At 37.6% G+C, this 23,971-nt stretch overlaps 1 protein-coding gene and 5 non-coding genes across 6 annotated transcripts in view; 5 read left to right on the top strand and 1 right to left on the bottom strand.

The window, feature by feature from the left end:
* LOC121426622 (integrin beta-1-A-like) overlaps positions 1-23,971 on the bottom strand; it is a 100,332-nt gene that overhangs the window by 70,569 nt on the left and 5,792 nt on the right. The window lies entirely within an intron of this gene.
* Positions 18,214-18,286, top strand: TRNAR-UCG. The gene has a single exon. It is a non-coding gene; the product is annotated as a tRNA-Arg (tRNA).
* TRNAR-UCG lies at positions 18,541-18,613 on the top strand. The gene has a single exon. It is a non-coding gene; the product is annotated as a tRNA-Arg (tRNA).
* Positions 21,122-21,194, top strand: TRNAR-UCG. Its single transcript has one exon. It is a non-coding gene; the product is annotated as a tRNA-Arg (tRNA).
* TRNAR-UCG lies at positions 21,435-21,507 on the top strand. The gene has a single exon. It is a non-coding gene; the product is annotated as a tRNA-Arg (tRNA).
* TRNAR-UCG lies at positions 21,749-21,821 on the top strand. The gene has a single exon. It is a non-coding gene; the product is annotated as a tRNA-Arg (tRNA).

Raw genomic sequence — 23,971 nt, 5'->3', positions numbered from 1 at the left:
TAGTGGACAGTTCCTTCATGTTCTTACTGAGGGGCTAAATATTGAGAAGAATTACTCTCATAAGGGCAACAAAATCACTCCTTTCCCAACTGAATGCTCGTGCCTGTAATTAAATAGACGCTCTGTTCGCGCAAGTTAAGTTCTAGTGTTCAATAAATACAAATCTGAATTGCAGACGTTGGGAACTCACGGACGGCACACTTTACGACGCCCTCTGGGTCTGCCTAACGACAGGCCAGGGGACATTACCCTATGATTGACGTCTTCAAGTGCATCTGAGACATGCTGAAGAATATTTGCCAATTGTCGCCTCTTGTACTCCTTAACCGAGAGTACCCTTGTGGGGGAATATCAAGAGGCATTTATACTATGTACAAGAAATTATTAATAATATGATTATCTAGTCAATTCACAAGACTGCCTGGCCAAGGGAAAAACAAACACGGTCTTTAGATGCCTCTGTGAACAGGCAGCAAGCTGAAGTGGTAATGACTGAAGGCAATTTTTTGCAGGTAATATAACACAAATATACGGAGATGCTGATTTTTAGAACCAAACGAGTATTGATTGCACGTTTCAGAATGATAGTTTAAAAGATTTAGAGATTGGTCTTATTTATTGGAGCCCCCTCCCATTTCGAAAGAAATGGTGTCTACCAAAAATAGTAATTAAAAAATTCGACTCGTATGTCCCAACAGCTAACGATTGGTTTCAAACAGTGGAACTTCCCTGTACTCCTACTTCATTCGTAGAGGCTGACTTATCTTTTAAAATCGATAATGCTGTCGTCCTGACTACAAATGAAGTACATGAGTCGATTATTTGAAGAAGAAGAGTCAATATGTTACTCAACAAAGAGGTGAATGACTTCAGATTGAAAGTCAACGACTCACTCTGACTTACTGTTTGGCTGCAGGGAACAACCGAATAGGTAACTAGTATGAACATCATGAAGTTTTCAGAGGTTGATCTTTCAATTTATATTTCTGAAAATTGTAAGGACTCCACATTCCAAGATCTCATGAGTCTATATGACATAAATATTTCAATCTACACACGATGGTCGATCAGTATTACACTACTACCTTCATAAACATTTCTAAGAATTTCTTTCTTTTCTTTAGTTAAAGCACCTAAAACGCCACTCTGACTCTCTCTCTCTCTTTCCCCCTTCTCTCGCCCTCTCTATCCCTCAATGTTTCTTCTCCCCTCTGTTTTTTTCACCAACTCCCTCTCTTGTCTGAACTATGTATGCCCCTACTTTCTCTCTCACATAAGTATTAAAAACGCGTACACAAAGACACACTCACAAACAAACCTGTTTAAAATTCAAATCACACAACTGAAGTTAGCTGCGTTAAATTTTTCACAATCACGTCCTACGGTGTCCCTCAAAGCACGGACGCATGAAAACAAAAGTAATTTGTTCGGCCACAGAAAGCAAGTCTCAAGTCTTGCTATAGAAGCAGTAGAACAGATCATGGGGAAAACGGCGAAATTGTAACCCCCCCCCAAAAAAAAAAATAATAATAATAATAAAATAAAAAATAAAATAAATAAATAAATGAAAAAAAAAATAAAAAAATAAGAAAAAATAAATAAAAATAAAGGTTAATAATATAGCACTTTCGTTCGGCGAAATTATTCAACCATGTAACATTCAGTCTGACAAATTTGGTTTTCGCAGGCATTCTTTCGAATTTGCGATCTAGATTGTTCAAGGTTGAAGCCCTCTTCTCTCATCGCGAACTTATTATTTTTTGCATAATTTGATTAGAAAACGTGGCAAAAATTACCGCAATTACATACCGTAGTAAATTAAATATTGACCACAACACAACCAATCAAGTGTGGGTCGTCTATTTCTATTCCCTCTTATAAATCTGGCCCAATTGCGATCCACCATAATCAAATTTAGTACAAAAATTGACAAGCACGACATTTCTCACCTACACGTACAAAGGATTGTTTCATACGTCCACCCCTCCCCACTGTCTCTTTCTCTCTCTCTCTCTCTTTCTCTCTCTCACACACACACACACACCCTCTCTATATCTCACAATTTCTCTCTTCCATTTAATATAAAGATGGTAGGAACGCAAATGGGAAATAAGCTTCTTTCTGCAACCAAAAAGACCGTTCAACATTGTCTTTTCTCTTTCTAACTAATCACCCCCACCTCCCCCCCCCCCCCCCGCTCTCCACCTCCCCTCCAGATGCCCCGTGCGTTCACGCCTACGTCATACATTGTAAAAAGGAGTATCATTCTAGCGTCTACTCCTCATTTATTTATGATACCAGTGTGAATCACACCTAAACGCATCAATATTTCCACTAGTTCGCCATCTACCTTAGATCAACAGTTAATGGATCTATATGTGGTCAGGTATACAATGTTGCTCAAATGGCCAACGTAAATTAGAGAAAAGGCTCTCAGCAGGGGTGCTATACTTGACCTAAATAAAAAAAAGACTTTCACTCCAATTGGCAGCGATTTAGAATAAACCTGGATTTAGTTTCGATCCTAAAAAAAATAGTTAAAAAGCTCGAGGGATTCGCATTTGATTCCCTTGAGATTCGAACATGAATTTTTAGGATTCAAAGTAACTCCAGAATTCGATCGGTCCCTAACTACAGTCCTTTTGGTTTATTCTAAATCCCTGCAATTTAGAGTGCTTATCTTCATGTATTTTCGTCCATACCTGTATAGAATCTTCAAGAACACAATGAATTATTGGATTTAGTTGCATTCCATGGTGTAAAACTCAATGTATCATTACTTATCAACATACATACCATGCCAATCACACTTTTCTTTCTTACAGAAGACATCTTTATCTATTTTCTTGTCTTATCTCTCTATCATACATTTGGCACACAGAACTGGTGCTACATATCTCCATCTGTAATGTGAATTAGATGAACTAAATTAAAATTATAGCATATACTAATTTATGTCTATACATCATTATAACCCTGACAGCTACGGAACTGCATACAATGATTTCCCTTTTTTTGGAAGATGAATTTCAAATTGTTTTATTTCATAATATTGTTTTATTTCATAGCATTTTTTTATTTCATAAGATGAATATAGGCATTCAATAAATGGGGTTTATAGACAAATTTCGGTTTAATGTGGTTATTTATATCTATTCCGATCAATTTATTCCTTGTTTACCCCCATAGACTTTCTCCTCTTCCTTTTCTAGGTCGGGGGAAGAAATGCGGCATATAATATGCGCAGGTGTCAACAATGTCAAAAAGGGGGATGCAATAGGAAAGATGGCAAACTTGACTACGCATTCATGTCGAGTGTTCAATCTCTTAGGTACGCTCGAGGACCATCTAGAATACGTCTCAAGGGTAAAGGTATGTCCCCCTCCGAGTCACAGGTGTATTATTTGCTTTAATACCCCAGCCTTCACGATTTCTCCCTGATATCAATGTGGGAACACTTGACCTAGAATACAATTAAGCCAGTTCTACCACCCTATCAGTTCTGCATCACCAGCTGAAGTGCCCATAAATTAAAAGAGCGCACGTGAAAATAAAGGCTCTTCCCTAATTCTTCTTGCTACATCATTCCAGACATGACAGAGGCAATGTAACAAATATGTTACAGTCGATCTGATAGAGAAAAAGCATAAGAATTGATAACATAGCAAGGAAAAAACACATAATAATAATAATAAGATAAAAAACAATAAATGGGGTTCGTAGGGTAATAAACGCCACAGACCAACAATCCCCAAATATATTGAATTTAGTTACAATTTAATTGTATTAATAATTCCTAAAATGCAAGGCAGAATATACAATACAATGTGGGTGGGAATCATAAAAGCCTATAGCTTGCGAAAACAGCGATCATCTTACAATTGTACATACAAAATATACAATATGGTAAATCAAGAAGTTTCCTCTCCCGTATATACGATACACATGGAAACATTATGGAAAACATTAGGTTTCGCCAAAGTTTATGTAACACCTTGAAATCACCCGTTACCATGCGATAGGAAACAGAGGTAACAGAGGCGCCAAACGAATGCATGGCACGTACCTTTAGGGTAACCGGAAAAGGCTATGACCCATTTCAAAGGACCCATTACAACAAGCAAACGATTCATAATGAACGAGGTCAAAGAATAAATTGCAAAGCTCTTCACGGGGGCAGTGCGTAAGGCAGTAAGTTACCTTTTTCTGGTTGACGGGAAAGTAAAAACTGAAAATAAGCGTGTACTACCATAGTCCATGATACTACTAACGTTATAGTGCTGAAGTTGTTTATTTTAATTACGTAGGTCAATGATGAAAAATTAATATTGGATTTTATCTTATCACACCAAGTATTGCTATGAGTAACAATTTTGGCATGGCATCCTGATGATTCTGTCGTGACAACTGCAATATTTAGTAGAATCATTTCATGACGCCATCAAAACTTGTACAAATTTACTAATTACAGCACCAGCCATTGACACATTAAAAAGAGTAGGAAACAGTGATATAATGATATTCTCTACAGTTATGCAATGTCCTATTGGCAATGTTATAATATTTTACACGAGGTAAATGTAATCATTCTGTTGGCAGAGTGAGTGTCTCTGTACCATGTATATCCAGCTGTTGTGTGTCCGGACAGATTGTGTGTCCGGACGATCACTTTTAGAAAGTCATTTAGAAAAATTTACAAGCAAAGTTTCATCAAATTTCAGTACAAAATGTTAGGAAATATTATAGAGAAGAAAATAGAAGATGATTACAACCATTGAATACATACTTTTAGTGTAATCCAAAGACAGAAAAGAAGACTTCAAAAATATAAAGAGTCCGGACACCGGACCCCAATCCTATATAGAAGAAATAAACAGGAAGAAGATGAAGCGACCTCGATGTCATTATTATTCATGAAACTATGGATAAATCAAATTTGGTTGCGACTTCCAGTGCTTCCTTTTGAAACAACGGTAAACCAGACGACGGGAGCAATATAATTCGCCATTATTTAGAATGTAACATCGGCCCTTTTGCTTGGGAGAGAGTGCGCGTCGAAATTGGAGGGAACCAGATGGGATCCGCTATTTCAATATCTGTGACGTCACGTATTGGATGTCTATTCTACGATCTATGGTCATCAGTCTAAATTAGATGAGGAATTTATTAGCCTATGATTTTTCTTCTTATACATGTACGCCATTAGGAACAAAAATATTTAACGAAGGGTAGGTAGCATCCGAGTGTATCCACCGTGATTTAATATGTTATAACATTTCTTTGCCATGTCAATTTATTCAGCTGTTAAGTTCTTTTCGTGAATGTCCATGTACCCCCCCCCCGCCACAAACACACACACACCATAATTTGTAAACACCATAGAAGGTTATGAGTAGTGTGCAATTCAATTGGCACAAGTCACCTATCTACAGCTGATGTTAACACATTAAGACAAGAAAACCACCCCCTCCCTCTGTCGGTCTCTCTCTCTCCACACACACACCCGCACGAGCACACACACACACCCTCACCATCCCCCTCTTCCCGATCTCGGCCTCTCTTCCCCTTTCGTATATCCCTCCCTTTTCGCATACCCTGTCTCCCTCCCCAAGTTCTATCTCCCCCTCCCTCCCCCTTTCTACCCCTCTCCCTTTATTTCTCTCTCTGTCTTCTAGCTTCCACATGATTTTCCGAATGTACGCTCCCTCCACCATCCGCATGCAATGCATCTGTAATCTCGATAATGGGAATCGCAGGGGCCATCTCTTCCCGAGGAATAAAATAACCCGAGACAATTTCAAATCGATAATTCACGCAAGGATTCCCCCTGAATTCGTCAGAAGTGACAAGAGCGATGGAAGAAGTGGAAATAATATTCCCGCTCCTCCTCCTGCAGTATTCTCCCATGACGTTCTCGAGAGGGCGAGCGTATATGGCTGAGCGGAGGAGAAACTAGAATTTCATGAAAATGCTTTGGTTAAAAGCTGGTGGGGAAAGAGTGGCCTGGAGGGGCTAGTTAAAACATTTTGAGAAGATGGAGAAACTCTTCTTGACATTCCGATCTAACCGTAGAAATAAAGTCCCAAGTGGTTGTTATCGATACCAGCATCAATCAACCCTTTTCCCTACATTACTGTATCAATCGCTCAAGATAGGCTTTCAATTGAACTTTCTTTTACTCCAAGTGCCGATATGTCGGGTAACATTACGCAAGGATGCTATATCCCCTTTATTCTCAGCAGAAACTTAGACTTGCAATATATTGAAATTCTTCGTCAACCCCCCCCCCCCCCATGCAGCACAACATACGCGTAATATCAAGGAATTCCTTTATGAGCATGATAGATAAACAAATCAATTCAATATTAATACCTTCAAACAATAATAGTGTACAATTTTGAATAACATTAACCATTCTGCATTTTACGAGTATTTTCAAACATTGTTATTTCTTCCGACAATGCCCGACATAGTTAGATTTATTACTCAACACATTTATAATGCTGATGTAGTTCTCTCTCCAAACAACATAAAATTGAAATGTCAACTTCTACTGTTGAATATTGCCCATGACAACCAGAAAGATGTGGAATTTAACCGTCTCCAGTTTAATGTTGGCCGAGATCTTAATGACATAACAGGAAATTGAACATCCATATTAGTAGAAACGGATACAATTACATGCTGTTAGTAATGTCACATGATCACATGAGTTGACATTTCATGGATTTAACCGTTTTCGTTGCCATGGCAAAGCGCGCGAAAATGTAGACAGTGAATGGCTTTGAATAAATATTAAGCTTTTACATGTCTTTCCGTTCTGTTTATCATGCTGACTGACTTACAAATCTATCTAAGTGACGGCCAACTACTGACTGAATGAATGAATAAATGAATGCATGACTCGGCAATTCTAGATTCAATAGTTAATATTACTTGATCTGAATTTATTATGTAACTAATTTCAACATCTTCGAAGACTATGTTCACGTTTCTTTGTTTCCTTTTATGGACAATTCTCTAACTCTCTTATTCTCTCCCAAAAATACCTCACATCCGCTAAAACCCACACAATCAATAAGTTACCCATCCCACACAAACACACAAACACCCATACCAATTCTATCAGATTTCATAATAACAATACGGACCAAATATGTATCAAACTACTGATAATTATATTACCATGCTTACATTCTAATAAAACGAATCACAAATTTAATCATAAGCTATATTTTTCACAGGTGGTATATTCACATACTACAAAGATTACATGGGTAAGAATCGGCCGCTATTGAAATCGATTCCCGTCGTGAATTGAGAGCTAGGACCCTGGGTAATCATTTCATCATTAGTGATGTAATGAACGCCGACAATCAATAAAGGGATCTTAAATCCAATGCATGCAATGCTGTATTAAATAATGCTGATGCTGCTAAGAAACATCATATGAGAAATATGGATTTAGAATCATGGACAAGTCTGTCAGAAAAAGGCGGTAATGAAAAGAAGATGCGGCTAGAAGTGAAAGAGACAAAGAGAAAAGGAGATAGGGAGGGACAGGGCTAGATGAGAGTCAAGAGAGAGTTCCTCCCATCAAAGGTCACCAAAACAGTGAAGAAAATGTAATTATGTCTATTTTGTTATAAAACCAATGCTGATGCAGATGCATCTATTATGTTGACGGGGGGGGGGGATTTATACACACATTAAAAGACATTCCTGAGAACCTGGAGAAATTATGGACAATCCACTTGAAAATAAAGGCAAAAACGCAAATTCACGTTGTATGCATGGATAAGCGAAGTAACAATGCCATGTTGTAACCATAGCAACCATGCCACAAACCATTACCCCATCCTCACCTTCTATCCCCTCACACACACTCTCCCTTTCTCTCTCCCCCTCTTGGCGTCGTCATTTTTAGAACACATAAACGCTTATCTTTCACGTTGTCACTTTTCCCATTTTGTCCCTCTTGATCCAGACATGTTAATGTTGACGACTCGGCACACGAAAGAATATTTAAACAAGGGCTTATAGTAGAGTCGACGGTATATATGTTCTACCTCTGCCCCCGCGTAGGCCTACATGACGTAGGTCTGAATACATGTATAACTACCACTTTGCAGAAGCCACTCAAACAATAGCATATGACCAATTATCAGAATGAGCAATTAGAAGATTAAACCTCTGGCGTACAATTATTTTATGTCGAAACGTGTTCTGGTGATATCTCATTTTTTAAAGTCATGACCAGAAATCGATTAAAAGGGGATTGGTATGCGTGTTTTATTGTGAAGGCAAACACGGTAACGGCTGTCAAATGTCGCTGGTTGATACCATAACCTATTTGAGCTCGTGATATTCTAATCGGTTTAATGGACCGTTGCACTATATGCAAACCTTCAGACAAGCATAACCGCGCTCCACAAAGTCATCGCACTATCTATCCTGGATAGTATAGCGGTAGTGAAAGTTACCCCCGCTGTCCTCTTTTGTGTTATATCCTGCATATTATCATAATCATCGGTGAAAAATTTGCCGCAGTCAGCCACGGGTGCTGCTAGAATCATTACGATCTCGACTCCAAGGACAGACACTCGCAATAAATCACTTTCAATTTTCGTAAAATATTCATATTTCCCTCGTAAATAATGCATTCCAAAGTCTGCCGATGTGAAAGACAAGAAACCCCAATGGCGTCTTAAGTCCTAGTTTCTGATAACTCTGTAAATGGTAAGTGTACGACATAAGGAAGATTTTCCTATAAGATGTATTTCTGAAGTTGGCAAAGAATTTACTACTACGACTCGAATATGGTGAGATTTTATAAATTTTTTCATGGTTTGATGAATTTGATAAAAACACGATGAAGACTTGGATAGAGGTAAGGGTTGATTAAGCACCGAAACGTCGACTAGAATCGACCGGAAGTATGCATCCATTTAGCAATTTCAATAAAATGAAATGCTTACATTCTGTGAAAGCTTTTAATGACCAAAGGACCTATGTGATAGCATAACAAAGTCTGTTCTAAATTTGTACCACTATCTACATGATCTATCTACGGTAGACGGGAGAGGGAGGGATAGAAAGAGAGAGAGAGAGATAACAACAGAGAGGGGAAAGAGAGGAGAGCAGGGGAGAAAGAAGGGAGGTATATTGATGGAGGAAGAGACCGTAATGTCAGAGATAGGATAGGAGTGAAAGAAGGGAAACGATAAGTTTGTTCTTCAATACTAACTCAACATCACAGGTAGATAGTAATACCGGTGCTCCAGCCCCACGGACCTTTTCCACGAAAATATGGTTTTCTAATTTCAATAGGACAGGGGTTTCGTCATTTTTTGTGCAAACTAGGGGCAAAATATGATTTTTTTTTTATTTCATACAAATTTAACATTTTGTTTCTGTTATGATATGTCTCCCCTCCTTCTGCCTTTATGTGTGTATTGTTTGGATGGCTTCCTAAAATGAGGCGGTGAAATTTTCCTGGTGATATTGATACTCAACCACAAAAGGGCCTCTTGGGGAACGAGGAGAAAAACTAAATCTCGGCAATAAGTGGGTCGTCTCTAAAATCTGGACCAAAATTCGTCACCAATTGGCCCCCGTGGTATCATTAGAAAGTAACATTGTCTGATATAAAAGTTCCCCTTCTCTATATGTCTCTGTCAGCCTTTCTACATCCTCCACCCCCCCCCCCCCTGTCTCTGTATCTCTCTGTTTCTTTCTCTCCTTCTCCGTGAGTCACTTTGATCTAGCTAGCTTAGCCTCCATTCAGCAAGGTTAATACTAGAAAAGTCACAAGTCTCTTGCTGTGATTAGTATGATTCTGACTTCACAAATCAGGTTTTATACATAATCACTGGTTTATGCAGAAGAAAATGCGCGGTCAAGGTGCTTCCATACAATAATTTAATACAGAATAGCAAAACACTGTCTATTGAATACGAAGCTCACGAAGCTACAGAAAATAATAAAACACACCTTAATGATAGGAAGTGACTTACATTTTTTAATATAGTACACTTAAATATTAATAACGTTGATTTCTATTTGTTAATGATTGAGTCATTCAATTTCACATGTCAGATTAAGTATAGAAAAGTAGAAGTTATCATTAAATTAAGTTTTAGTCTGTCTGCTTTTGGCCGTCGTAATTTAATAGGTATATCAGATATTTTTTCGAATGGATTTCACATATATCTTGATACAAAAGGAGGAATGACAATCATTTTATCTTCATTCCTTATGGGTTTCTCGTCCCCTCGTTGTCTTCATTATCATAAACAAAGCTGTATGATTCATCGAAAATGCTTTTTCCTAGGTATCTTTTGACAAACCTTTACATTCAGTGAACATGTCAACTCATTCTGAATAAAGCCGTTCATTCGTAGACTGTACTTAATAACGGATTCAAAATAAATCTCGACTTGTGTGTCATCGAGCGCCGAAATGACACAGTAAATCGTGAAATTAATCACAACACATACGTAACAGACGACGACATTTATAGCGATACCCATAAATTAAATTTAATCTTTTTACCGTGTTGCACTTTTTATTCCTATTGTTCAAGTTTTATTGTAAAGGACAAGAGAGGTGGAGAAAGACAAGGACCAATAAAAAGAGCTAGAGAAGAGGTGAGTTAAGAGGACAGTAAAATGTGAAGTTTCAGTCGCACCAACCATGGACTTACGAAGCGAATCAAGACCAATCAATACTATTACGTTATTTTTGAAAGCATACCATCGGTCAGGGGTTGGAGATATACTGTGGCACAATTTATGGGAAGGAGAGGGGGGGGGGGGGGTAAACGGGCGGGAAAAAATATTCAATGGGAAACGAGAAGAAAGGGTAAATACATGGGGAAGGGGTCACGTAGATCTACCCTGTAAAAACTGCGGTGTTAGTAATGGAGGACCACACCCTGAGGTGTTAAAATTACACCCTAGAGATTAAACATAACACCAAAGATTGTAAATGTAACAACAAACGGTGTTGTAATAACACCTCTAGGTGTAAAACTTACACCACCAATTTAACACCGGTTTAGTATAACTGGTGTAGTCCTCTATGTACACCGGTTAACACCACAGTTTTTGCTGTGTACATTTTATGTGAAAGAAAGCTAGGGGGAGGGGGTTGAACTGGGCGGAAAATATTCATTGGAAAAACGAGAAGAAAGGGTAAATACATGGGGAAGGGGTCACGTAGATCTACAAAACTAATGGAAAGGGTGGCAATAAAGCCGAACAGCAGAACAGTACGTGGACTAATAGCCCGAATGCCAATCTTAATCCAAGGCTAGATTACTTTTCAATCATTTGGGATAGATAACGAATTCATCAGCGCGTTTCTCACAGATCATGATACGGCCATGGCATCGAATGAATTAAGCCCTCTGAATCATCGCTATATTTCTCTCTGAATAAATTGACAGTCACTGCATTCACTGTTTTCTCCTCAATGGATGTTTCATTGAAACGTGAGGGTATCACTATCAAGGCAATATCAGAATTGGCGGCGGAAGCCAAAAACATTAGGAGGGGGGGGGGGATCCACCTGAAAGTTTGGGATGGACACAGGTAAAAAAAAAATTGAACAAGCAAAAAAGAAAAGGTTATCAACCGAAATTTTAGGGGGGGACCACAAAAATTAAGGGGGCACGCAGGTAAAAAAGTTAACAAGCAAAATAAAGTTATCAACTGAAATTTTAGGGGGGGTCCGCCCCCACCTCAAATTTTGGGGAACAGGACCCCCCCCCCCCCCCCTTCACCGCCTATGAATATCAGTGGATCCAGGTCAGAATCAGATCATCACAGCCCCCCCCCTTCCCTTATCCGTCCTCTCAAAACTCACATTCGTCTTGTTCTATTGGTTTGATAAAAAAACACTAGATTGATTAATTAATTAATTAATTAATCAAACAAATGCACATAAAGTGAAATATATGAAATTATATAATAATAGATCCACAATCAAACAGCCCCCCCCCCTCCCCCACCCCAGTCATGTGTGGAATGTTTTGGTTAGAACACAGTGGTCAACATTGAATATTGATCGTTTTTGCTCACAAACTAGAATGCAGAAAATTGGAGCCAGGTTTTGTTTTTATTTTCGTTGACCATCGTCGAACTAATCAAAATTTCTCTAACATTGGCTAACAAACGCGATTTTGAAGACCTAGATACATCAAAAACAATTCTGTAAGGTCATTCAATGAAAAATATATATATCAAACGCTGCACTGGCCCCAGATATTCATTAATAAAATGATTTTGATGAATAGAAATTGCAATAAACTTAACAAAGGCGCTGAAAAAAGAGTATCAATATCAAAACTGAAAATGACGGTCTCCGTCTATTGCCAATATTGCTCGATATTGGGTTACGCAAAAGAGTAAGTTCGTAACCACGTTACCATGTTTCCGCATAACGCAATTCTCTGGCAATAATATTCAGCGCTTCTAATATCGATTTATTTTCATTACTGAAAGCTGTGATATTAAACACACACACACTTCCTCCCTCCCCCTCTTTTCTCCCTCTCTTCCTCTACCTCTCTCCCTCTCTCTCTCTTTCTTTCTCTCTTTTCACTCCGATATCTTCCATTCAGCTCTTATTTCCTCGTTCAATTATCTCTTTCTCTCCTCTTTAGATATTTGTCTCCGTATTTCATACTCTCCATATCATTCATTTTATACTCAGGTATAACCATAAGCCATTTCCAGTGACGATTCTTTACCGAACAAAAATATATTCTGAGGGTCAGGTGGTCTTTTAACGTATCAGGTGGGACGAAAGTACTGTATTTGTTGCTATAGCCTATACTGTTTTGTTGAAGAACCCCTAACTTCGGTACAGGTGGTGGCGCTGTTGTCACTATAGAGCTTTCCGGTGTTATGGTCATGATGGTTATGCGTTTGGTTTATTTTGATTATAGATGTTCAAATAATCAATATCCCTTGTTACTAACTGTGGTTATCCCAAACGAGCCCAATACACGATATATGTCAGTTCACTTGACATTAAAAACACGAGGTTTCCTCCAAAAGTCAAGAAACTTATCCTCACTTCTCCAATAAAGACCTGATTCGAGGTCTGTTGTGAAAATATGACTCCAAAAATTGTATTTACGATGAAGTTTTATGGGAATCCGAGGCGGCAGCCGACTAAGCTTGTATATAGAGCCTCAGATGAATACACGAGGAAAATGGTCAAGAAATCTCCAACAAAGAGAGAGAAGCTTGTACAATATTATCCATATCAAAAGTAATAATGAATATTGTAATAACATATGCCAGCCTAGTGTGAAGTGCATATTATGTCGGGCCTACTTTTGCTTGATGGTAATGTGATGATAATGATCATAATAATGACGCCAAAAAATAATAAGAATAATCATAAATAACTACGCAGTACAGCGCTCATATCCATCAATCCATCTCAAACTGCTTTAACAGTGCGTTCCATGAGGTATAAATGTAAGACATGGCGGAAAGGGAAGAGCTAGATATTTTCATGATCGTTATTATGATCATCATGATCATCATTCTTCGTTGAAACAGCTTTAAAGTTCATGCGTGCGCGAGCGAAGGCCGACGTCATCACACTCTAAACACACATGACACACGCTACCCGAAAACAGAACCTAATGGGATTTAATTGCATTCCTAGAGCACAGGCCTTCAGAAGTGGTTCTGATTAAAGTTGATGCTTTATTAAGATCCAGAAGGTAGGCACATTACCTTGTGGCGTCCTGTAATTATCAGCTCGGGTGTAAAACGAAATTCCGTCCTCGAGCTACTGCTTGGGGCCGCGCGCTGTTGATGATACGTCTTATGTCTTTCTGCAAACCCTAAAGGCCATTTCAAATTAATGTTAGTATGAAAGAGTGTTGCTGATACTGAGGCAAGCGATGTGCTCCTAGCATTATGATATACAACATGTTAAAGGTGATATTTAATTTCTATTGATTCGTTTAGTGACGTATAGTGTTGCTGGATGATATAATATTACAAATTTGGTTTTAAAAAACGTCTTTCAGGTCTGTCTAAAGCTTAAGATATCAACATATCTTTTGTAATACAGTCGCAAAATTCGTTCATTAGACCACGCGATTTTAATGTCAACCACACCATAACATTTTAAAGGTATTGTTTAACTTTGTGAGCAGCCGATTTAAAAAATTCTCAAACCTAGATGAATCATGTGTACAAGTGCATGTATTAGAACTAATAAACCCTGAAAACAACCATTATTGAGAATGAAAAGCTAAAACTACAAGGCAAATCCCGATTTTGTAAATAGGCATCTTATAGACACCTAAATAGTACACATAAGTGTATGGGATGAAATTAAGATGGTGTTTCCGGTCATTTTATATTTCAATTTTTGAAGCACTAAATAATCATTTTCGAACGCAATTTTTTTCTGGGCTTCATTTTTGGAACATATCACGGACACGGGTGATGAGTGTGACCTTCCAGCTCAGCTTTTTAAAAGTCAAACCAATGGTACCCAATCATTTTAAGCATGGAGATTCGTATCCCCATGCTTTTAGGACATGATGTTCACATTATGTAGTAATAAACATGATTAAGTGAAAAAGTAATCAACACTTTATTGGGGCGGCATTTACTAAAACCTTAACAGAGAGGCTCAAAGCAAAATGTCAGATAACACAGTCGGATATATCTCACGTAAAATCTGAAAAAATCATACAAAACAAGAACCCAAAAGGGCAAGTTTCCGCTGCAGTCTTACATGTATATCATATTATAGATCATAAAGGAAGGGGCTAAAAGGAGAATATTCCTCTAAATAATTAGATATCGTGCTCAAATTAAATGTGACGTCCTTTGTAAAGCTCGTTGCTGGAGTTACTTCTAACAATATTGCAGTCTCGACATCCATACCATTGTCGGGTCATAATCACTGTTGCTGTGACTACCTTGGCGTCATCTGCAACATTTCACCTCGGCTTCTCCCTCCCTATACCCCCCCCCCCCCTTCTCTCTCCCTCCCTCTCTCTTGCTTTCCTTGTCTATTTTCATACGTCATCGATGCACCACTAATACAATTGCACTCGCTGAAAGGCGATACTATGTTATTGCAATCCCTAATTGTGTTATATCCCTATGGCGGATATAACACGTTCATAATACATATTGGGATTCGGGGAAGATATTGTTGTGAGAAAAAAACGCCGCGTGTAATATCGAGGAGCTAGACATATTTATCATGCTTATGGTAGCTTGTATGTTAGGTCATATTGAAATATTGCTCCTGACTTGGTACAAAGGAATAGCCTTGGAACCAATGCCACAACCCCCTTAATTTTAAAGTATGAAAAGCAGACGCGGCAAAAAAGTGGACATGAGAAATCCGTACATTATTAAAGATCATGATATTAAAAAAACGCTCGATAATCTATAATTTAAGGGGGAAAACGCGAGTAGGGAATACGAAAAGGAAGATGAAAATAAATAAGAGATGTTAAAGAAGCTTTCCGGTGCGAGCGAAGAATAAAAAAAGGGAAAGGTAACACCTTAAATCCAGGCTGGGAAATCTGACTAAGACAAAGTTTTGCGACTGAACAAGAGTTTCAGTTTCAGTTTCAGTTTATTTATTCAACCAATCATAAAAACAAAGAAAAATACAATGTAAAAAAATTAAATGAAAGGTTTGGACCCCTATAAGAAGCAGTGCTTGTGAATTGGGGCCCAACATATATACAACACATTAAAATTGATACAATACAATACATAATATACAAAAGGGGCGGGGGAAGAAAAAAAAGAAACAAATTGGCTGGCCATCATTCAACACTCTCTCACACACACACACCCACACCGAACAAGGCATTTCCATGATTTTTTTTCATAATTCCGTCCCCCCCCAAAAAAAAAAAACAAAACAGATAACGATAAAACGAGCATGTATGGCCACCAATTACAAATCGTATAATTCAGAACACTTTAAACATGTTAAAACATACTTTAGTACACGAAGTCTAACTTTTTATTCCATCCCTTAGCAAACAAAAATACGGAAGAAGCAGTTGCACTACATGCAGAAGTGACTCTTTATTGTGTTATCAATGTTTACCCTTGATGATGCCTTAGCAAGATATAATCCAGAAATATATGTATCTAATGGAATTCAGTCATATGACACGCTATAAACACTCTCAACCCAGTACTTAAGAGCACTAGGCGCAAAAAGCATTTTCAAGGACAAGAGATGCGAGCCGAACACCAAGATGTGTCCTCCGACAGGAAAGATTTGCGAAGATTGAGATGAACAACTTAGGAAATAAATTATTTCAGATCCACAAAACTAGTTTAATGCAGCTGGTTTAATGTCATGTCATGTTAGTAGTTTTTCCCCAATTAAAAAACGAAAAATAAAAAAACAAAATATTTTAATGCCATGTTATCATACTAGAGATTCCAGGAACTTTGAAGGCAAATAATTATAATTTCAAAGTCCATGACTTTACTGCCAATTGATGAATTTTGCATCAGTGACGAATGACAACACCAATTATCATTAAATGGAAAAAGACAATGGCTTCCTACAAGGTCAGAAGTGTACGTGATATTGGTTTCGAACATCAAAACAAAACTACTGAAATACAACAAGTACTGAAATCTTATAATAATATTTAATGTTGTCAATGACCGCATAGTACCTGGGTCAACCTCCTTGCCTCGGTGACCAACATAGGTCTTGAAGAATTCGACAAGATTCTACTACGCTATGATAAGATAAACCACGGTGAATAACACATAGAAGGAAAGTCCTACGGTTACACATCTACGTTTGATGTGAACACATCGCACCAAACAGAAGAAATTCAGTGTAACCTTGTAAATACTACTTAAGACTTGAGAAATGTCTAGACTCTTAAAAGCTTTGACATTTTCATCCCGTCTTTTATTTCACCGCTGATGTAAATGTATGCATAAGGAGCTTTGGCTACATGCTTTCTTGCACAAAATGTAGGATTTGGAGATGTTCGCGAACACTTGTTATAAACCATTAAGTGATAAAAAATACCAATAATGTTTTCCTTCTTACAGAACATTTAGCAGTATGGACAAAACAGAAAGCATAGGAGCACAAATGTATTTATGAAGAGTATTACAAAATAAGGAAATACAGACCTTATTTACAACTGATTATAACTTGACGGTCATAAATTCACAATATGATCATTCGTTCAACTGGTTGGCCCACAACTAAATTCCATCATGATAGACAACTAAAGCTGTCATCATCATTACCTTAGTTTGTTCAATACATAATACTGCGCATTACAAATTCATAAATTCATTGCATTTTCAGAATGCATTATTCAACGATGATTCATCATGCGGTTTAATCCGTCATCTTTGAATATAATTATCAATAAATATCGTATCATCATGATAATCGTTCAGTTACATACCCAATTATTTCCCAATGCACTCTATTTCCTGTAATCGTGGTTATAACTATTTGTCTATTCACCGCAACCGTACATTTCCAAAAATAAAAAGAGGAAATACATAACTTTGTATGTATTTAATTATTATGCCATGTATGTAGAATCTACATGACTGTACAAACCCTGAAACCCGGTGGGTAAGTTAAGACATAAACGACTCGCAAATTGGTTTAAACTTTAAAGACTGGAAAATATATACATCTTTTTTTCCTGATATTCTTATTTTCAGAAGACAATATATAGGAAGATTTTACAGCAAACAAATCTCCCAGGTACCAGTCCTTACGTTTTAAAGTAATTTAAGGCTTGATTTGTGATTTTTTTTTTGCAGGATCTTATGCATTTATTTATAATATACAAAACAAATTTACAATGCTTGAGACATAATCATAAATATAGCATGAAGTACATAACCAAGTGACAATCTTTAGTGACTGGAGAAAGACATAAGTACAATATATTAACAAATATAATGAGTAAAATGCAGAGGCAAACTATATAAGCAAATATATGCTCGAAGCATAGCAGCCAAAAAAAAATGCTCGTGTTTTTCTTGGTTGTGTTACGTTTCAATGATTGTTATGTCATACTTCGTTCGTAATCAATAAAAGAAAAAACACAAATCAACGCAATCAAGACAGCAATGGGAATTCTTATTGAAATGTGTTTTCCATTCAAAATATCTTTGAATGAGATATTTGACATGAAGTGGCCGCGTGGCCTAATGGATAAGGCGTCCGACTTCGAATCGGAAGATTGAGGGTTCGAGTCCCTTCGTGGTCGCGATATTTTATTTACATATTTTTTCCTTTTTCATGCGTTTAATTTGTACTTTAATTTGCAGTTTCTTTTTTAAAATGTAATCAATTAATATTCGCTTCAATCTGGTTGCTTGTTTCTTCGTTTAGATTTTTTTGTGCATGTATTTAAAAAAAATGTTACTCGCCACATGACCAGCATGGTCAATATGTTCAAAGCATATACAATGATTTTATGTATACATGAACACAAACAATTACACAATTCACTCAGGAAGTGGCCGCGTGGCCTAATGGAGAAGGCGTCCGACTTCGGATCGGAAGATTGAGGGTTCGAGTCCCTTCGTGGTCGCACTTTTTACACTTTGGCTCTTTTTGCATGAAATCAAAATTTACTTGGAGCAACGGAGAAAATCAGAAAACCATAAAAAAAATTATATAAAGCAAAATGAATACCACATGTATAGACTACCTCGTACAGCATGAACAAGAGTACGCTGCCTGCGTGCGTATACTCCAAGTGTATCTCTCGGTGTGTTTTTAAATGCTCAAAATAATATTGAATAGTGTCAGATAATCATAATGATGGCTTGATCGAGCGTGATTATACCATAATAAATATTTTAATTACACAAAGATCCTCTGAGTCATCGGCTATAAACCAGTGAGGTTGTGGAGAATAAGTAATCAACGTGTTCTATAATTTGTGAACATGGTAAAGAAGAATAGCAAATGAAACAAAACAAATTCTATAGTTTAGTGGGAATATTAGTCATTTCAGTATTGGCATTGAATTGAATTCACTTCATGAAAGGGGCCACGGAAGTGGTGGGGGGGGGGGCTGGGGGATTCAGCCCCCCCCCCACACACACTTTTTTTTCCAAAATCGTGTACAAAAACGTAAAAATTACCATATGATTGTGATTTTTTGCATGGTCAGCCCCCCCCCCCACTTTGAAAACCGTTCCGCGGCCCCTGCATGAGTAATGTTTTCATTTTTGACGAATGCAACGTGGATATAATTATTACTATTCCATTAATTTCATTCGTATCCCAACTATTAATTACCTTATTTTTTACTTTATCTTTCGCTTTTGTATTATTTACCCATCGATTATAATGCATACATTTTTATGTAATTTTTATCAATTAGCTCTCTGTATTTCTTTCTTTCCCTGTTTTTTCTTTCTTTCACTCTTCCTTCTTTCAGAGGCTTCGTGCTCTCCCTCTGTCTCTCCAATCTCTGATGAAACTAGGAATCCATGTTCCAATCCTTCTTCTGTCCATTTATGAAATGACTCGGGAGCGAAACAGAGACCTTTCTCCGGCCACTTTCAAATTATTCCTCCCCGTATCACTTTCAGCAGTGCTCTTCGCCTGGAGATGCTTTTCAAGAACTCTCTATACCCCGCCTCTCTCTTCTATTTCTTTGTACGTATCCTTCCGTTTGCCCTCTTGTATTTCAGTGATTGCGGTCAACTAGATTAAAGCCCCGGGTATAGAATATCCCCACTAGCGTACCTACGGGGGGTAGTCTGCCCCCTCCCCCCACGAGTCACAAGCCATGCAAGGGATGTATCCCTCACCCCCCCCCCCCCCTGACGTGCTTGAAGACCTTTTTTTTTTTTTTTGCTTGTCAAATTTTTGGCGGACGAATTTGCCCCGCCCCCCTTCCCTGTGAAAAATCCTAGGTACGCCACTGCCCCCATCCTCTTCATTCAATATGTTCAAAAGTATTTTGGTGAAATTGAACTTTTATCAATTTCGTAGTCTTTATATCATCACGATATTTGATTGTAACTTACGTGGTTCAAAAAATTAATTAACTTTGCTTTCAAGTTGTATAGCCTTATACAGTCTTAACATGGCGTCAAACATAATTATTTGCATACCATTCAAATACTGAAATAGTGCGCTTTCCACAGTATCGTCCGATGAATAATAGATATCCATATATTCAGTAAGCATGGTAAGTATCACGAAACGCAAATTTACATTTCAGAGAGGTGTAGAATAGTTCACGGTTGACCGAAGGTCGATTTGAAAACTGACCTCATCTAAACCAATGTGTGAAAGCAATAACACAAATAACAGAACAAGCTGAATAATTTCAGCTGTACTGTGGTAATTTTGAATAAAGAGTACAGCTCCGTTGAATGTGTAAAATTTAAAGCAAGTAGCGCATCACAGACAAGGAAAAAAGTAGTCAAGAAAAAAATAGCAACAGCAGTCGCATATGTGTCTACATATATCTTAACTTGTCTGTCATAAATGATATGAGTCATAATTAATAAATCAAAATAAAATCTAACTAAAAATCTTAATCCAGCAAGACAACGTATTGTATGGTGTACACCCTAAAATGGTTCGAGTTTGCACCCTAAAACGCAACACTGGCAGCAGCTTTGGGTGTCATCTTACACCCTCAATAAGAAAGGTGTCAAAACACACCCTGTTTGAAAAAGATAAAGAACACTTCTTCAGGCGAGGTTATCAGCCTTGGCCTTCGGAAGTAATATTAAAACAAACTGTTTCCGACAGGAAATAGCAAATATAATAATAACTAAAAATGTAAATTACAATACAAATTCCTAAAGCTTACATTTAATAAAAAGGCAAAATGGACATGATGGAAGACAAATCATACACAATTGTATTATCACAATTGTGTTAAGAGGACCACCGAATGTATAAGGTTTTAAAAAACCTGTGACCAAAACCGAGAACAAAATTACTTTTAAAATGTATAGACAGCTTGGATCAGAATTACAATTACAAGTTCAGCGAGCTGATATTGAATAAAATCGATGCCTAAACAATCATTAAAAACATTTTCATTTGTACGACATACTCTGCAAGTGGCCGCGTGGCCTAATGGATAAGGCGTCCGACTTCGAATCGGAAGATTGAGGGTTCGAGTCCCTTCGTGGTCGTGATATTTTATTCAAATCATTATTTTCTTTATTTTTATTGTACAAGCATTCGATATTCCCGTTTGTACGATCGATTTCTGTTAAATTGTTGTTGATATTTATGCTTTTGTAGCTTGTTTACATTTTATTTGTTCATTGTTCGTTTTCTTCTAGATATCTGCACGTTCAATGTAATCATTGTGCATACAATAATGAAGCAAAATCAGAATGCTGCTGACAAAACGAATCAAGCCAGTAAGTGGCCGCGTGGCCTAATGGATAAGGCGTCCGACTTCGAATCGGAAGATTGAGGGTTCGAGTCCCTTCGTGGTCGTGCCATACATTTTTTTGCAATCTTCACGCAATTTAATTTGCGCTTTGCATTCCGTTTATCTTCTCAATAAATGGCATTCCTTAATATCCATTTCCTGCTAGTTTCTTATTTCTTCGTTTTGTCTTTTGAGTTTGGCCTGCGTTTCAAATTGTTAACAGGCCACATGACGAGCCAGTTCAAAGCATATACAATGATTTCAAGTACACATTAAAATTTCTCGGACTAACATAATTTGATCAATGGCCGCGTGGCCTAATGGAGAAGGCGTCCGACTTCGGATCGGAAGATTGGGGGTTCGAATCCCTTCGTGGTCATGGTATTTTTGTGGTTTTTTTTGCGTTTTTGCCTACCATTGGAGGTACGTACTTTTTCGGTGGAATGCATTTTCATGTTTACAGGCGTTGTTTTTGCATGTTTTGTACTGGGGGTATGAATGTTATTTTTCTGGTTCATGCGCTGATACGGTGAGAAAAACTAAATATAGGCTTCTTGGAGAAGATGGGAAAACTATAATGAGTTGAAAATAGTGCCCCATCGTTTCCCCGTAATCAACCTGAACAATTTTCTGAGATTTCTAGGCCCCCGTCTGATCATTCTTATTAATTATAGATAATAACTATCGATGGGGGAAAATTTTCGTTTAATATTAAACTTTAGGACAAAGTTGAAAAATGATAATCGTTCTTGTTTAGTATATATACAATATTCCCATTAATACAAATTGTAGCGGCGCCATTTGTAATGAAACACTTAACATTAACTACAACATTCAGTCAAAGTTTGAGTGTGACTTCATTCCTAAGATCCTCTTAAAACCAAGTGATGATGGTAATGTTTAAATAGAAGGAGCAATGTTGGAGGCGAGACACTCTGAGGATCGTAAGGGAACATTATCTACTTTTGACGAGCATTTTGGCGGGAAGAAGTTCATACATTTTCATTATTAGGTTCATCGATCTGTCTGCAAGGCTTCTGATCTTTGAAGTACATCAGATTCGTAAGAGAGCGGAGGAAGTATGGTCTCTGTCCTTCGTGGTGGAGAGAGGAAGATGAAGACACAAGATCGAGGATGGATTACCAATGATGACGGCGAGACAGAAGGGTTGGACTGAGAGGGCCCTCTTCAGAAAGCAGACAGATATTTATGAAGCGGCGTGTGTTTTGCAAGTCAAATTTGTGCCTTGGTTTGTCATACGATTTTAGGGGAAAGCGGGGGTAAAACACATCCCTTGGGTACGACAAACCCACCCCATTATCTCCGTGAATTGCCTGCACTGTGCCTTAACGACATTATTGCGTAATTCGTCTTCAAAAAAGAGACCTGACAAAAGTTTCTTGAAAGACTAGTTGAACACACGAACTGGTGTCATTTGAATTTTGATAATGAGAATGATCAGTAGTCATAATTATGTTCCCGACCTTTCCCACAAAAAAGGTTTATGTTTTATCAAATGTACTTCATTTACAAATATGAATTGGTTGATATTTATTTCAAGTAATCGTCTGTGCGAACACACATCTACCTTTCAACAACTACGCCTTATTCTTCTGTTTATCATTTTAAGAATAACAATTGCTTAATAATTTAAATAAAAATATCCAGAATTGTCACTATCTAATAAAACATCGAATCCTCCGTAAATTCGTGAATTATTTGAATTTTGTCTTAGAAAGCAGCGTGACCTAATGAATAAAACGTCCGTTTCGGACTGGACAATTTAGGGTTCGATTCCGTTCGTGCTAATACAAGCTACCACACTGACACCATCTTTCTTTCTTGTTTTAGTTACCTCCATCTCACATGGTGATCACAGATAAAAGGTCATGACGGGTTATTTCTTTCAGTAAGAATACAAACACGAGATAATTAAAACAAGCTTAAGAGGGCTCATATTACCTATGATTCTTAATTTAATACATTTTATAATTTCAAGTGAATTTCGCCCGACTCATGGTCCCAATAGTATTCCAGGATATCATCCTTCATTACAGGGCCAGTCTCGAAGACTCGATGTCTATTAAAATGATCATCATGGTAAAATTACCGATTCCCTGGTGGCATTCATTTTCAGTTCCCGCGATCCAACACCCCCCCCCCCCGCACCTCTCTTCAAGATAAAATGAAACTCGAGGACTTTCTTGTTAGAGATTCCAAATACATGGAGTTTAATTTTATTGGCATTTTTTTCTCATTAATAAATGAAGAGTTCATGTCCCCCCCCCCCTTCACTTTGGGGCTCACGCCTTGGCCCCCAAATATTGAAACAGTAAGAATTTACTGCCCTTACATATAACATGCAGAAGGGTTGAATATTTCAACTTTCAAGTCACTAAGGCCAAGTAAAAAAAGAAAGTAGTTGATCGTCCTCGCGCGCATCTATTTTGGCCGCCGCATGGAAATTTTTGATATTTACTATTTTCAAAAATTGGCTAAAAAAAAAAAAAAAAAAAAAATCGGGATGTT

This window comes from Lytechinus variegatus, chromosome 13 (assembly GCF_018143015.1).
Source record: "Lytechinus variegatus isolate NC3 chromosome 13, Lvar_3.0, whole genome shotgun sequence".
In the NCBI taxonomy this organism is placed as follows: Eukaryota; Metazoa; Echinodermata; class Echinoidea; order Temnopleuroida; family Toxopneustidae; genus Lytechinus; species Lytechinus variegatus.
This window is presented reverse-complemented; position numbering and strand designations above follow the sequence as displayed.